This window comes from Triticum urartu, chromosome 5 (assembly GCF_003073215.2).
Source record: "Triticum urartu cultivar G1812 chromosome 5, Tu2.1, whole genome shotgun sequence".
Lineage (NCBI taxonomy): Eukaryota > Viridiplantae > Streptophyta > Magnoliopsida > Poales > Poaceae > Triticum > Triticum urartu.
In genome coordinates this window covers 69,300,914-69,317,935 of record NC_053026.1, presented here as the reverse complement: position 1 = coordinate 69,317,935, position 17,022 = coordinate 69,300,914, and the positions used below count along the sequence as shown (strand labels likewise).

The window sequence follows — 17,022 nt, the reverse complement described above, 5'->3', positions numbered from 1 at the left end:
AAAGGGAAGGGCGCGCTCGGCGGACTTGGAAATGAACCTGCTCATGGCGGCAACGCAACCAGCAAGCCGACGCACATCCTTGACTCGCTTGGGCGCTTCAATCTACTCTATAGCTTTGATCTTGTCTGGATTGGCCTCTATCCCACGCTGTGACACAAAGAACCCGAGAAGCTTGCCAGACGGGACGCCGAAGACGCACTTCTCAGGGTTTAGCTTGAGATTTATCTTACGTAGGTTTGCAAATGTTTCTAGTAAATCTGATATGAGGGTTGCCCTGTTCTTGGTTTTGACCACTATATCATCCATATAAGCTTCCATATTTCTATGGAGCTGGGGTTCAAAACCAATCTGGACCGCCCTTGCAAACGTTGAACCAGCACTCTTCAACCCGAAAGGCATCCGTATAAAGAAATACGTACCACATGGGGTGATGAATGCCGTTTTCTCTTCATCTTCCCTTGTCATGAAGATCTGGTGGTAGCCGGAGTAGGCATCGAGGAATGACAACAGATCACACCCAGCAGTGGAGTCAACAATCTGGTCGATGCGCGGCAACGGGAAGGGGTCTTTGGGACAAGCCTTATTAATATCTGTGTAATCAATACACAGCCTCCACTTCCCATTTGCCTTGCGCACTACCACCGGATTGGCCAACCACGTTGGATGGAGCACTCCTCTTACCAAACCCGCTGCTTCCAGTTTCCGGATCTCCTCTGTGATGAACTCTTGTCGTTCAAGCTTGCTTTCTGACCTTCTGCTTGACGGGGCGCGCATGAGGACAGACAGCAAGGTGGTGCTCAATCACCTCCCTGGGAATGCCGGGGATGTCGGATGCTTGCCATGCAAACACATCGACATTCGCCCGCAAGAAGGTGACGAGCGCGTCTTCCTATTTGCCGTCAAGGGTGGAGCTTATGGTAAAAGCTCCTCTCGTGCCGTCCTCCTTGACAGAAACCTTCTTGGTTCCCGGTGGTGTGGCCCTGGACTTCTTGTTTCTATCGGAGGAGCTCTCTGGCACGTCCTCGACGGGAGCGCTACACTCCGAAGAGGTGCGCTTGCCGGAGTGGGTGCCTGAGGTCTCACCGGTCTTCTTATTTCGCCTTCCCGGGGCTCCAGCGGTAGGAGCAAGCGCCTTAGCAGTGGCGGCTGCTGAAACTGCTTGTTGGTAGAGTTGGTCAGCGCAAATTAGCGCATCCTTCTTGTCTGACGGGACGGTGATGATCGTCACAGGCCCCGGCATCTTCAGGGTGTTGTAGGCGTAATGTGACGCCGCCATGAACTTGGCCAGCGCTGGGCGGCCAATGATCCCGTTGTAAGGCAGGGGGATCTTGGCAACGTCGAACACAATCCTTTCTGTCCTGTAGTTTAGATCACTCCCAAAAGTCACGGGCAACGTGACCTTTCCCTTTGGTTGACTTCTTCCCGGGTTGACCCCCTGAAATGTGCCCGTCTCTTCGAGGTCTTCATCAGGAATCTGCAATTTCTCGATCACGGCAGGCGAGATTAAGTTCAGACCGGCCCCACCATCGACTAGCATCTTTGTCACCTTGAGGTTGCGTATTGTTGGTGAAACCAACAACAGTAAGCACCTGGCGGCAGTAGTGTGATCAGGGTGATCCTCAGTGTCAAAAATGATAGGTGTGCTGGACCACTTCAGCGGCCTTTGGGCATCAAACGACGGTTCCGCCTCTGTAATCTCACGCGCCCACTGTTTAAGCTGGCGGTGAGAAGTATGCAACGAGGCGCCGCCATCGACGCACATGGCCTCTGTAGCTTTCTGAAATTCTTGGTCACCAGACTCATCGTCCTCTTTGTGATCATCGTCTTCTGGCTTTTTGTCACGGCCCTGGGCAGGCCTCTCTTGTTGTTTATATTTGCCGTGACAGCCCGCCTGGTTGTTACGCTTCTTGCCGGCCCCCTCAGCACCGTCCTGGCCTTTCTCCTTGTCCCGCCTCTCATATTCAGCCCTCTACTTCTCAGCAAGGAGCTCAACCTGTTGGCAGTTCTGGAGATCATGGCCTTTGGTGCGATGGATCTTGCAGTATTGCTTGTCGGAGTTTCCTGGCTTCTTGGCAGCCGCCAAGGCCCGGCAGGCGACACATCCGGCAATTTCCTTGTCGGGGTCATCTGCCTTGGTTTTCTTGGCGGAGCCGACGTCGTCAGATCCCTCGACGGCAAGCACAGCCTTACCTTTGCGCTTCCTGTTGCGGCGCTGGCCTTTCTTCGCCGGGGTGGCAGTATCCTCATCTGAGGAGTCGGTTTCCACGCCGGCATCTTCGCCGGGGTACTTCCTTCCCTCTTCAGCTCGGGCACATCTGTCAGCAAGAACATAGAGTTCTGCCACATCTTTCACCTTGTTCATTGCCAGTTCTTCGTGCATCTTGCAGTTACGCACGTTCTGATGGAACGCGCTGATGATGGCGGCACGGTGAACATCAGGGATATTGTACTGTACCCGGCTGAACCTCTGTATATACTTGCGCAGACCCTCGCCTCCCTTCTTGGGAATGACATGCAGGTCGCTTGCTTGGCCATGGGCTTGGTGACCTCCAGTAAAGGCGCCCACAAACTCATGGCACAAATCCGACCAGGAGGAAATAGAGTCTACCAGCAAGTGCATCAACCACGACATGGCGTTGGGTTTAAGAGCCAATGGAAAGTAATTCGCAAGCACCTTATCGTCGCGGGCTCCGGCGGCTTGCATCGCGATGGTGTAGATGCTGAGGAACTCAGACGGGTGAGTCTTGTCGTTGTACTTTTCACCAACGTCAGGTTTGAAGGTGCGGTGAGTGGGCCACTGGAACTGCCGCAGCTCATGGGTAAAAGCCGGACAACCTACCTCGTAAGGTAGGCCTCCAGGGCTCTCCGGGGCCGGGTAGTTCACAGCAGGCCCTGCTCGCCTGTCTGACTGGTGGCGCGCTCCGCGTCGGCGCTCGATAGTGGTTCGAGCGTCTTCATGGGCTCGTTCCCAAAGAACTTGGCGCTGGTCACAGTGGGTCCGTGGGTCAGACGATGCTATGGAGATGTCGTCGCCCGCAACGTCGCGATGAGCCGGCGTCCGCGGTACCGGATGGGGAAGAGGTGAATGCACCGTGGTCGCGACGCCGCCGGCTTTTCCGCCACTGGTCCGCGGGACTCCATGGGAGCGTCGACCCGGGGGGCCCACCAGACTTGGTTCGTCTTTGTTGGCCACCGCAACAAGGCTTCGGATAGTGGCTCTCCATTCGTTGAGTTTCCCCGTAGTGGGAGGAAAATCGAGGAGCAACTGCGCGCGCGCCAGGGCCTCTGCTGGCGTCGGTGGCAGTGAAACCTGCACGGATCGTGACGCGCTTCGACTTCTAACCATGTCAGAAGGAGCTCTATCACGACCCCGCGGTCGCATGCCATTTTCACCAGCGCCTCGGCGAGTGGGCAGGTCTTCTACGTCCCGAGAGTGGCGCTCGGAGCTCTTCCCGTGGCGACGCCCGGGATCTTCGGCGTGATTATGCCGTTCATCGCGCGCTGCCTGGGTGGAGCGCGCTGTTGGCGCCGGCCTGGGAGTCTTGGAGGCCCTTGCGTCGCCTTCGGGCGGGGCGGCGATGACCCTGGAAGGCTCCGCTCCACCCGCGAAGGGCTTGGCTCCGCCTTTGGATTTGGCGACATGTGGCCCGTTACCAGGCACACAAACATCGCCGCCTCCCGAACTCCGGCTGCTGGGATGGTGTTGGTGTTCGCGAGCAGCGCCCCGGGTCCTTTCTGTGACTGGTCCGCTGCTCGCCCGCGTCGGGACGGGCTGTCCGGCTTCCGACTGGCCAACCGCCACCGTCGTCTTCTTCTTGGGCGCCATGATGATGCAGAAGAGCCGAACTAACTGCTAAAGCCGATTCTCACAACTGCGCCCCCTACCTGGCGCGCCAGAGATGTCGGTGGGAACGACACCTATGGGATCACAAGAATCCCTACTGTGGTTAGCGGGGCGCGGGGTCGTGAGAAGAGCGGATCCAACAGGTAGCACACGGTTCGTTTATCCAGGTTCGGGCCGCGAGGATGCGTAAAACCCTACTCCTGCTTTGGTGGATTGTATATCTGTGTTCTTGAGCTAGCTATGGGGCGTGAGGAGCTCCCAAAAAGCCGAATCCTTCCTCTGGTCGCCTCGGGCCTCCTTTTATAGAAAAAGGGGTTGCCATAGTGGCACACAGGAGGTGGGAAGGGTACAGTGATGTGAGGTTATCCCTCGCATTACATGACAAGGCGCATTTAATGCGTCTTGCTTAGGTGTCCTTGCTTTATCAGGGACGGGGGAGAAACCTGTCTCGTCCGTCGCCGCTCCTTCTTGTGTCGACACGCACCCTGGCCAGCGACGCCTGCGATGCCACGCAGGTATGCAGGCAGCTGAGGTGGCGCAGTGGTGGGTCTTCACAAAGATTTGCATGCCGCTACGCAGGTGCCTGCCCAGCTGGTTGGGTCGGCAGTTGCATGCATGCGGTGGTGGAGGTTTAGTCGGCGTGGGCCATGATGGTGGCCCTACGGGTGTCCTCGGTAAGTGCCTTGCCAGGCCCCCGGCAAGGGTCTTGCCGGGGCGCCTGCTGTCATCCCCGGCAAGGCGCTTGCCGGGGGCCTTGTGGTCTTCCTCGGCTGGGATCCCGCCAAGGGTTGTCGTCTCCTTAGTGCGTATCTGATCTTGAATGTCTTCACAAAGATCTGCATGTCACCATAGGGATGTCTCCCGAATCCTTGCCCTTTGGGGGCAGTGGACTCAAGGGTGATTTGCTCTGTAGGCGCGAGACGAGTTGCCGCGGCAAGGGTCTTGCCGGGGCTGCTAGAATTGTCTCCCGGCAAGGATCTTGCCGGGGGAGTCCGCTTCGTCCCCTTTGCTCTTCGTGGTCTTGGCCTTGGCGTTGTTCTAGTTCTCTTGAGCTTCGGTCTTACCCTGGCTCACCTCCCTTGCCTCGCTTGGTGTGGTGGTGCCCGGGGCCCAGACTGCCCGTGCACAGTTATAGGGGTACAAAAAGTGTACCCCTCTTTTTGTACACCGACAGTTTTTCTTACTAGTAGTAATATATCCATGCATATTTCAGTTCATGTATACAGATTATGTTAAGATACAGCAATATTGTCAGGTGTTTACCTTTTCGTTCAAAATGTATGCCAAATTGCAGAAAGTTCCATCCACAATAAGGTTTGTTGTTGCATGTTCAGGGAAGCTAATTCTGGAGACAGTGCACAAGAATGGCTATGATTATATGCAAGCTGACTACCACATTCACTATGATGGCTGCATTAACATAACTGCTGGCTGGAAGAAGTTTGTCTCCGAGAACGGATTCGAGGCCGGAGAAGTGGTAATAGTGATGTTCTATAGGGAAAAAGGATCTCTGTTGTTTAGAATAGTTGCATCGTAGGTCGTCTAAGTTCAAGCAAAGCCGCATGTGGCATCTATGCAATGTTTGCTTATGATGTATGATCTTTAAATTATGTCTACCAGACGCTACAACTAAATGTTCTTCAGACTGTCAGAACGGACCTTTTTTAGTGCATCTGAGCTCATCTACAAAATTTTACCACCATGCTAGTTGCCATAGAAAATTCAGTTTATACATCATATATAGTGCACTGCACTACATTAAGTATTGCAGCTCACTTAGTGATTATCAATGCAGTGCAAACATTGGAAAACTTTGCAATAACCATCCGAAACAAACAAAGCTAAAAAACTTCACATATATCCAGTTCTCTTATAAACATTAATGCAGTACGCAGATCAATAATTTGCAGTTCACTACACACCACAATGCAGTTTCAAAGATGCAAATCTAAGAAAGATATCTTGTAAACTACAGTGCAGTTCCACAGGTGTAATCCGCTATCCTCAAGCATGCAATACGCTTAAAAAAACAAAAGAACTGCAAAAATTAAAATGCAACAGATGATGAAACATACGAGGAACCAATCATGCTTCACACATTAAGTCGCAGCTCGATCGCACACACAAAAGATTAGTGCAATTGCTTGATTTCAAAATAGAGGGCGCAACCAACACATTCAAGCATTACAGGTACAAAAATCGAACAGGTGAACAAAACATGCCATCCTCTAAATAATCAATAAAACAATTCGATTGAAGAAGACATAGTATATATATAGTAGCGATCAAGATCTTAGCATGCATTTTCTAAAAATGTTGTTCTTGTTCAGTGTGTGCACTAGTGGCAGGTACGATGCATCATTTGGACCAACTCCGTCAGTGCTCTTAAGCGTCTCAATATCAGCAAGAAAGGACATGAGGTAACTCTTTTCCTGCCAAGTAAGCATAGTGCAAGCAATGTAATAGGTTTCGTCTACTAAGTCCCGTATGTTTCTTGGAGATAGAAAATAAGCTGTAAATTTTATACAAAAAAGATAAGTTATGGGTGAACTGGAATCTAAAGGTTACAACAAGTTTGTTTAGAAACTTACCCGGAGGAAGAACTGGAATCAAGTCTAAATCGACCCAAATGTCCTCATCATTTTGATAATAGGTGCTGATATGAAATGTTATTACCATACCAGGCTGAAATCCATAAGATTTGGCCAATCCTCTCCAATTAGCACAACCAAAATATGTGTGATCGACCTCATTATAGATCTTAGATTTGAAATTGAAACCATCTTTCATCTTGAGGTAAGTACTCATCTTAGTCACCTCTTCCCTGCCGCGGAGGAAAAACTTGTCTTGGACAAAAGGTCTTGCATGGCAAGGGATACACTAGTCAAGATGTAAGAAAACCAAAAATTACACTTTGAAGCAGAAACCATATATAATACATGCCTAAGAACGAATATGTGCCAACAAATATTAAAAGTGATTATCACCGTATAATATTTGTAGTCACTTTGAAGCGCGAGGGAGAAGCCTTCATTATTGTCAAGGTGAGGATCGTCACACATACCCCTAGTGTCGCAACAGTAGGGGCACTCTTCCATTTTGTGTTGCATTCGTATAATTAAAATCAGCATAAAAGTTCGGCATGACCTTTGCTAAAAAATGGACATATTGGGTGCCAGCAGTTTGACGAAACGGAACTAAATCTATGTTTCGCCAAAACATTAGCAACTCTATAGACATTCCCTGCAAAAATGAAACATAGCACAAGACACTTCGCGAGCAACACAATGCAATTCACGCCGAAAAAGTCAATCAATTCACAATTATCACATATACATGATGCACAATGAACACATTTGTACACATGTAATGCATTTCATCAATTCACAAGTACACATTTGTACACATGTAATGCATTTCAACACAATAAATATGAACACTGCTAGAAAAAATCTACATGAAAATAAATTGGTAGATGGAGGTCTTATACCATCCGGATCGAGAGGGACAACGATGGAGGAATCCGCACACGATGAGTTGTGTAGCGAAACGGCGGTGGCACGGCGGGGCGGGGGAAGGGCATTGGCACGGCATTGGCGACGGCGGAGGGCATGGCGGGGGCGAGGGCGGCGGGCAGGGCGGGGTCGATGGCGGAGGGCAAGGCGGGGCGGGGGAACGGCGGCCGGTGGCACGACGAGGGGCAAGGCGGGGTGGGGGAGAATGCCGGCCAGTGGCACGGCGAAGGGCAGGGCGGGGGCGAGGGTGGCGGCGCGAGATGGGGGAGATACTGAAAATGAGTTTCTTTGACTAACAATGTTAAGCATTGATTCATTATTAGTGCTAGGGCGGGTGACGTGGCCAATGCCAGCAGTAGGTTTTTGAATTAGAGTCCACTACATGTTCGTAGATGGCGTTTTGAGAGATGACATGCATAATACAGATATTTACAATGATACATATTCTTCTCGTGGTTCAGAGTACATAAATATGTTACGGTTAATTAATAATATTCGAGGTACACACGATTTAGGAGGTACGACACACAGAAATGAAGTACACAAATCATGCAGTACGGCGTCGTTTGACAACCCTCTCAATGACGGTTTGGGTCTTCTTAATCTTGCTTGAGTACTTTCGGCCCATGCTATGACTCTTTCTCGGGAAGGGACTTCCTGTTGCACGCAAGGTAGTTCTGCTCCTTCTGGTGGTGTAATCCGCTTGGTCTTCATACATCTCCTCTTCTATTGGGTCCACGCCAAATTGAGCATAGTCATCCTCGTTGGCGACTCCGTCCATCCCGACGATGCTCATTTTGCCTCTCCGGACGACAACACAACTAGGCTTTGAAGGGTCAGTTAAGTAAGAAGCATCATGACACGTCCTTAGCGAATACCCAAGGCTCATATTTGCCGGTGATTCCTTTCACCCCCTTTGTACCAGCAGGTTGTGCTTCAGGCAGAGACATGGTAATGAAAGAATGTTCATGCTCGACGTTCATCGCCCATCTGACCCGGAACAGTGGCATCGTGTAATCTTCGTCGTACTCAAGTTCCCATATCTCTTCGATCCTATCGTAGTATCCTTTACTCTCATTTTTGGTCAAGTGCAGCATCGTCACACCTAAGTTCTGGTAATCACACTTTTTGTCCTTCGGCTCAGTATAGAATGTGTATCCATTTATGTCATATAATTGGTATGTGACGACAGTGCAAGCGGGGCCTACTGCTAATGCATAGATGAGATTTGCATTGGCCATACCGGTCGGTAGTGGTTTGTCTCGAATTCACTCGTTGAACCAAGGCACAAATTTGGAGGTGTGCTCTCTAATGATTTGGGCCTCGGTCCTTTGCCTCCCTGCCATTTCATGCTCTCTCCTTAAGGTGTCCTTGTGAGTTTGCTGCCAAGGACTGATTATATCTGCATGTTGTAACACTATTGTGTGCGCTCTGTCGAAGTTGGCTCGGCGGTTTTGTAGATCCACATTTAAATCGCGCTTCAGGTGTGAGTGACCCACTCCTTCAAGCCTATCAACATGTTTCTTCAAGGGCAAACCAAGCGATTGATCATCATTTATGACATTCTTGCAGAATGATATACACTCCTCGATTAGATAGGTCTGGACGATGCTTCCATCCGGACGGGCTTTGTTACGAACGTATCCCTTCACAGTTCCATTCATCCATTCAAACGGGGACATGGTATGCAAGAATGTCGGTCCAAGGTCTTTAACCTCCGCAATAATATGAACTAGTAGATGGACCATGATATCAAAGAATGACGGTGGGAAATATATCTCAAGCTCACAAAGTTTTGAAATGATCTCCTCTTGTAATCGTGTCAGATGCCGCACACTGATCGACTTTCGGGACATAGCGTCAAAAAGTTGCAGAAATCAATAAGTGTGTTGCGGACGTGATCGTCCATTATCCCTCTGACAGCTATCGGAAATAATTGTGTCATCATCACATGACAATCATGTGACTTCATGTTGCTAAACCTTTGCTTTTTCGAGTCAAGATACCTGCGTATGAGTCCCGAGTAGCCGGAAGCAACTTTCATGTCGTCGAGGCATTTGAAAACTTGAGAAAGCGCATCCTCCTCGGGAGTGAAGCAAGCTGGGGGCAATAATCATCTTTGGTTTTGGACAAAGTTTTGCCCTTGGCTGACTCGTTGGCTTTGACTTTTTTTTCCTTAATCATGTCCTTGGTTTTAATGGATGAGGGTTGAAGCTCTTCCCTAATACTGATATCTTTCAAGTCTTGTCTCGCCCTCAGACCATCTTTACTCTTTTCTGGCATGTCAAACAGTGTGCCAAGCAAACTCTCGCACACATTTTTTGTGATATGCATCATATCAAGAGAATGAGGCATACTTAGTAGTTCCCAATACTGCAAGCCCCAGAAAGCAGACTTCCTTTTCCATACTTTTAGCAGATTTTCTCAGGGGACTTCTTTCTTTTCTTTCCTGGCTTAGGGCAATCTTCCCAATTCATTAACATTTCCATGATTGCTGCTCCAGACCCCTTACACGGTAGCCCTCGGGTCTCATCAGTGTTGTCGAAAAGATCTCCATGAGTTCTCCACTCGCCCTCTTTGTCAAGCCACCTTCTATGGCCCATGAACATGGTTTTCCTACTGACCTTTTTTGATAGCTGCCGAAAAGATGTGTCATCCATACATTTAACACAATCGCACTGTCCATGGCACGCCTATCCGAAGATATATCTATAACCCAGATAGTCATGAACGGTCGTGAGCAATGCTGCTCTCATGTGAAAATAATTTCCTGTGCTAGCATCCCAGGTTTTCACCCCTTCGGGCTTCCATAATATTTCTAACTCCTCCTTCAATAGCTCAATATATTTGTTGATATCATTGCTAGGTTGGACTGGCCCTTAAATTAGCACAACCATGTGTATGTACTTTTGTTTCATGCAGAGCCAGGGTGGGAGGTTGTAAATCCATACAAATACGGGCCATGTACTATGTGTGCTACTCTAGTTGCCAAATGGATTTAGTCCATCACTACTGACACCCAACCTGGGGTTTCTTGGTTCTGCTGTGAATTCCGGTTCGAAATTGTCTAGTAATTTCCACTGACAACCATCTACAATATGTCTCAGAATGCCATCACTTTTAGACTTTCTAGTGTTGTGCCAAGTCATGTTCTTTGCCTCCTTTGGGTCAGCGAAATAACAATGCAAGCGAGGAATCAACAGAAGGTACCATACAACCTTCCGAGGTTCCTTCTTTCCAGGCTTGTATCGGGGTTGGTTGCAAGTTGGACACTCTATTTTGTTCTCATACTCATTTAGATATAAGATGCAATCATTTATGCATGCGTGATATCTTACATGTGGCAAATCAATCGGACACAGAATCTTCTTTGCCTCATCGACACTGCGAGGCAAAAAATTCCCCTTGGGCAAAACTTTGTGTAAATATTCCAATGTAGCATCCAGACTTGCATATGTGCTCTTGAATCTTGCCTTGATGTCCAGAAGTTTGAGTGTGATGTGCAAGTGCTATTTCTGGGATTGCAACCTTCATACAGTGGAGTTTTCGTGTCTATTTCGAATTGCGCCAACTTTACAGCCTCTTTAATAGCATCTCTCTCGCTTGTTGTCTTCTTCCGAAGCAGATCTTTGACATGAGGATCTTGTAGCATTGTAGCCAACGACATATCCTGCGTGACAGTCTCATGATCCTCTTCATGTTCGGGTGGCATTTCATCATTTCCTCCTCCATGCGCATGTTCATTGTTTCCTCCTTCTGGTGGCTCTGCTTGTTCATCGCCAGAGTTTTCTGCGTCATTGTTTCCTCCATCATCACTAACATCCTCCTCACCATGCTTTGGCCACCGTGTATCACCTGCAACGAAACTGCGACGAAGCACGTGCGCCAGCACGCTGCCTTTGAACGGGTTGTGCAAAACTCCATTTTCGCATGTCAAACATGGACATAATATGTGCACTTCACCCTTTTGTATCATATTTGCCACCGTGAAATTGAGAAAGCCCTTCACACTTCGATCCATATTGAATCTTTCGATAGGCAATAGCGCTGCAAAGGTAAAAGTACAAAAATAATTAAATATATTACCAATGAAGGCATAAATAATTGGCGTGACCTTTACTAAAAAAGGGACATATTCAGTGCTAGAAATTTGACAAAACAGAAATGAATCAACGTTTCGCCAAAACATTGGCAACTCTCTAGACATTGCTTGCAAAATGAAACTCCGCACAAGATAATAATTCACGAGCAATGCAATTTCTATAGCTAGCAACTAATGACACACACATCCATCACATATCCATCCAAATTAACGAGAAGTTCAGTCTATTTTACCTCATCAAAGGTGTGGGAGAGGGGGTCGGCCGACTGTACCTAAGTTGGAGCGCCATTAATGGAGTGTGGTGGAAATTTTAATGCAAGCATGTGTGTTTGAGTGGGTGGAGAAGAGAACTAGCATAGTGAGTGAGAGAGTGTGAAGGCTAGCAACATGCTAGCTAGATCTAATTAAATACCTACTTAAGAAATCATGAGAAAGAATTTGGCTTTTTTCTCAAGAATAAGGGAAGAGAGAGGGGAGGAAGAGGAAAGAAAGAGGAAGAAGGATAAAAATATCTAAATGGATGCTAGGTCACATGTGATTAGTGTTGCGACGTAATTACTGTCGTGCGAGAAATAAGGAACGCCATTACAATTCTATATATATATATATATCCCTGGCGTTCGGGTAATGCTCACGCCGGTGTTATGCTCGCCTCAAAATATACTGCTGGTGTAACTTACTCGGAGACGCCATAGCTATTACGGTTAGTGCTGGCGTAGGGCACTTTGGCTACGCCAGCAGTAAGTTAGGCCAGGTCAGAACATTGGGACCCACATACAGGTGGCGTTCTCTAAAATTCCTATGCCCTATGGTGATTTCTTGCTCAACGTTTGCACTTTCTTACCAACTCTTGTACAAGTTAGGTTCAGCGTTGTTCTGACGATTAAGATTTCTCTGTTTGATGGTTTTTAAAATACAATAGCTATGGCGTACGAAATAGCCTGGCGCCACTACTATTTGAAAAAAAAATAGTGTTGGCGTTGATGAAAACCGGCGCGTCACTAACGAAAGTTGTGTCTAGCACTTTTTCCATTAGTACAAGTGGTTGTATATATGGTGTACACTCACTCACTGTATTTGCAACTGTGGGTGATGGTCGTTCTTCATCCTGCAACAGTCGGTGTCCTTTTCTCAAAACAACTATCATCTCAGTTTCTGGATTAAGAGTGAGTATTGTCCACCCGATGAAAAGTACAATTAAGTAGCTCGTCCATAAGAAGTAACAAATCTACGAAAAAATCAGCATGAACTTTGATAAAAATTGGATATATCAAGTACCCGAAATTAAGTGAACGTTTCGCGACAACATTGGCACTCGTTACGAATACTTGCATCATGAAAAAAATATTGTACCATATATTGATCCATATGTAGTACATAGTCCTCTGGCACAAGCAATCAAATTTAAGAAGTCTACTTCCAAAGATTCAATGGTACTCCCTCCATCTCATAATATAAGAGCATTTTTCACACTACACTAGTGTCAAAAACGCTCTTATATTATGGGACGAAGGGAGTACATCATATAACAAATTTTAACTACACTAACAAAATGTTGCTAATGTACAAGTACAATAATGAGAACTAAAATCTCCATTAACACAGAGAAGGGGGTGTGCTTACCGGGGTGGATTCGGACGATGGCCAGGACGAGGCCGAGGACGACGGCGGAGGCGAACGACGAGTTGGGCGGAGACGCGGGCGACATTGGATGCGGAGGAAGGCGCGGGCAACGGTCACCGGAAAATAGTTGGAGGTAGCGTTGCATCACGAGACCGACAAACTTCAAGGCGGTGATGGGGAAGATTGGGTCTGCAACACCGTTCGAGGCGGCGGACTGCAACCTCGCCCTCATCGGTGGCGATGGACGACGCCACGACGCTGGCGAGAGAGAGACGGGGGAGAAAGATATGTGTCTGGATGGATAAGATCAGACTGTCTGCGAGGTGGAAAAGGTCACGTATAGAGTGACGAGCGACATATAGCGCCTTCAACAGCTATATATGCGTGGTAGGTGGCAGATAGCTGCGGCGGGTGCCCGATAGTACCCATCACTGCAGACTTTGATAAATTTTGAAACCATCAGGCACGAGTACCCAGATATAGCTGTCGCGGTCGCTTGGAAGCACCCGCCACTGCTTGGTGAGGAACCGCTGGCGGGCACATCTATATGCCCGTCAGTGTTGCTTCTCGCCCATGAAGAATTAGCGAGCGTATAATAGTGGCGGGTCCTCAAACGAGCCCTCCTGACAGCGCCCGCCACTCAGTAGAGGCCACCTGTAAGGTTTTCCCCAATAGTGATGGGCCTACCCCATAGGTATTCCCCAGTCAGCCGTTGGGGTAGGGTTGTTGCGCACACGCGCCATCATGTCTCAAGGGCACGGGGCACGTGGCGCGATGACAATGCCGCAGACATTTTGCATCCGACCAGCCAGATGACTATAAGTATTTCCCTTAAGATAATTCTTTTCAAGAAAATAGACTTGCACACTTAAAATACACTCTAACCTACAGCAAACCTATTACGACCAGCCAACCTTTCCAGCCTCCGCCATCACCACCTCCTCCAAATCCACCCCTTCCCATCCCAGCCGCCGCCGCCACCACCACCACCAAGGGCAAGCGGGATGGCCGGTAAGGGAGGCAAGAAGTCCCAGTCCGCTGTGGAAAAGAATTCTATGAGACCAGGTCTCACGCAAGACCCATCCTGATAAATGATACGTGGCATTCATAAATCACAAAGCATCCCTCACCCCCCACTTAAAATCAAGGAAAAAAAATTAAATGCTTTGTGATTTGTGAATGTCACGTGTCATTCATCAGGACGGGTCTCACCTGCTAACGGTGAGACCTGATCTTATATAATATTTTTCCGTCCGCTCTTCGGTACACCTGTGCGTGCGGAGAGGAAATCGAGGGGTTGGCCGCGGGCACGGAGCATACCAGGAAATGCGAGGAAGCGAAGAAGGCGGCCCAGGCGGCGAAGGCTCGTGAGCTGGCGGCCCAGAGGGCGCGGGAGTTGGAGCTGAAGGCCGCGCGTAGGGGCCGCGATTAAACAACTCAGGTACAGAATCCGGTTCCGTTCACCCTTCCAAAATTAGCTCAGATTGACTGCAGATCCCGAAATTAGGGCAGATTGACTGGTGATTTGGACGATTTTGGACGGGGTTCTGACGCAATTATTAGAGCAAGATTTATAGTAATCCAATGGCAGATATGGACGGGAGCGCTGACTGCGCCAAGTTGTTAGAAATTAAAGGGCTTTTACTAGCGAATTAAGTAGTGCTGTATTTGTTAACTGCAAAATTGGGTGGGAATAAAGTAGTCGTGCTGAATTAGAGGGATTTTACTAGCGAATTAAGTAGGTAGTACTGTATTTGTTGTGCTGGATTAGAGAGATTTTACTAGCAAATTAAGTAAGTACTCCCTCCGTTCCAAATTAGTTGACTTGGATTTATCTAGATACGGATGTATCTAACACTAAAATATGTCTAGATATATTCGTATCTAACAAATCTGAGTCAACTAATTGGCAACGGCGGGAGTAGTACTGTACTTGTGAACTGCAAGTATGGACATTTTCTCACAGCAGAACAGGCAATTTAGTATTATACAAAATGTTAATGCTCATATAAGTCTGCTCATGTGTGCTAAGATTGCGTAAGCAAATTTCCAATGCCTGTTGATATGTGCTAAGATTTTCAGTTACAGCAAAAAAAAAGTACTCGTTTTAGCTTTTCCTGGCAATCTGGTACAGGCACAAATATGCAAAACTCTTAGGCCTAACAAATATGCAAAGCTATTGAGCTTTGGAGGCCTAATAAACCGGAAAGGAGGGAGTATATAGACCAACTCTCCTGTGCAATCAGGATTTTACTCGTATCCTATGCTAGCTGTGGTGATGCTTCCTGTTTTATACCTTCAGTGTAGTAGTAGCCCAACCAATTATCAAAGAATAATAAGTAGTGACAATACAGTCTCTTATATCACAGAAAAGAAAACCTGCCAAGTAAAAAAGACGGTCAGAATGCACCTTAAATCATTGCATACTATAAATTTTCTCCTAGATAATTTGATCATATACATAAACTAATTACTATGCATTGCAGCAAAGGCAGGCATCAAGGGCAGGGGAAGAACAAAACAGCAAGTGTTGTATCATGGCGAAATAAAGCACAATGTCAGGAGATTCATCTGTTCTACTGATATAATGTACTCCTTTGAACATATTATGTCTTGCCTATTTTGAACTCCTATGAACATATTACTTCACATATTACCTGCCGTGCTCACATATTACCTGTCTGCTATGTGCATGCTCATGTGATATTCTGCGATGGTCAAGTTCTCTTGTTGAATTTTTTTATCAAACCTATCAACAATAGAATCCAGAAGGTGCTTCTTGTGAAGCTAATTACAAGCTCACCATAATACAAGTATCTTTTGATAACACACCGTTTGGAGGTTGATGATGAGGCCCACCATTAGACATTGGCATTGGGATACCCAAATGTTGTTGTTGGCAGGTCATGGTATTCAGGCTGGGGATCAAAGCGGAATATTGGCCTGTCCGTGGCAACAAGCATGCAGCCCCTTTGTCCCGCTCTCGGTTTTCCCCAAAATTTGGTAGCGTTCTACCCCTGCTCAACCCTTCGTCCCGCTCTAGGGAAAGAAAGAAGAACAGCGGCACGTGGTGAGGAGATGAGAAGCGAAGCAACTCGAGGTCCATGGTGGCACAAGCGAGCACGGATCCCACCGCCGTCTGCCCGTCTCCCTCTTCCCCTTCACTCTCTACCTTGCGGGTTCCTGGCCGTGGAGATTGGCGGTGTCCTGCTGCTCGCCAGATAGATCCAGAAGAGGTGGGGCTCGACAGCTCAACAGCTATGTACTGCGGTGAGGACGGTGCTCGGCAGTGTCACACTGGTCCGTGGTCGCCGTCATGGGCCTCATCCCTTGCTCGGACGGACGCCAGCAATGGTTGTCGCCCGGAGGCAACCTCGAGCATTCCATCCATCCTCCCACACGTCGCCGTTGTTGGCCTCATCGCTTGCCTGGACGGACGCGAGCAGAGGACACACATTGTCTGCCCGTCGTGCTTCGGCACTCCTGGCGGCAACAAGGATGCGCGGCCGAAAGGCTCATAACAGGTTTGTGTGCGACCGCGACTCCCATGGCCTCCCGGCGCTGCTATGTAATGCCCACCATCCAAACAAGAATTAGCATTGGTCAATATCCATGAATTCCATGCGGCAAATGCATAAACATCCAAACAGCAAAATTCAGGATGTATCTCAATATCAATGTCTGGTGATTTGATATTGAAGCCAATTCTTTCCAAGGCCTTGAATGTCTACATCCAAACGGAGCACAAGAGAGTTTTCTGGTCAAAAAGAACTATAGATACCCATCAATGAATAAAAATTAGTCAAATTTGGCCTATTGAAGACTTTGAGCTTGCATATTGTGAGACTACTTCAATTACTCTATCGGAGAGTATGAATTTGCGTATTGAGAGACCACTTCAATTACTCGATTTTCTTTGTGAGAAGACTGAGTTTTCT

At 47.9% G+C, this 17,022-nt stretch overlaps 1 long non-coding RNA gene across 1 annotated transcript; it reads left to right on the top strand.

Moving 5' to 3' along the window:
* Nucleotides 1-14,123: 14,123 nt before the first annotated feature.
* On the top strand, nt 14,124-15,755 carry LOC125555666. Its single transcript, XR_007304806.1, has 2 exons — nt 14,124-14,525; nt 15,571-15,755. It is a non-coding gene; the product is annotated as an uncharacterized LOC125555666 (long non-coding RNA).
* The last annotated feature ends 1,267 nt before the right edge of the window (nt 15,756-17,022 follow it).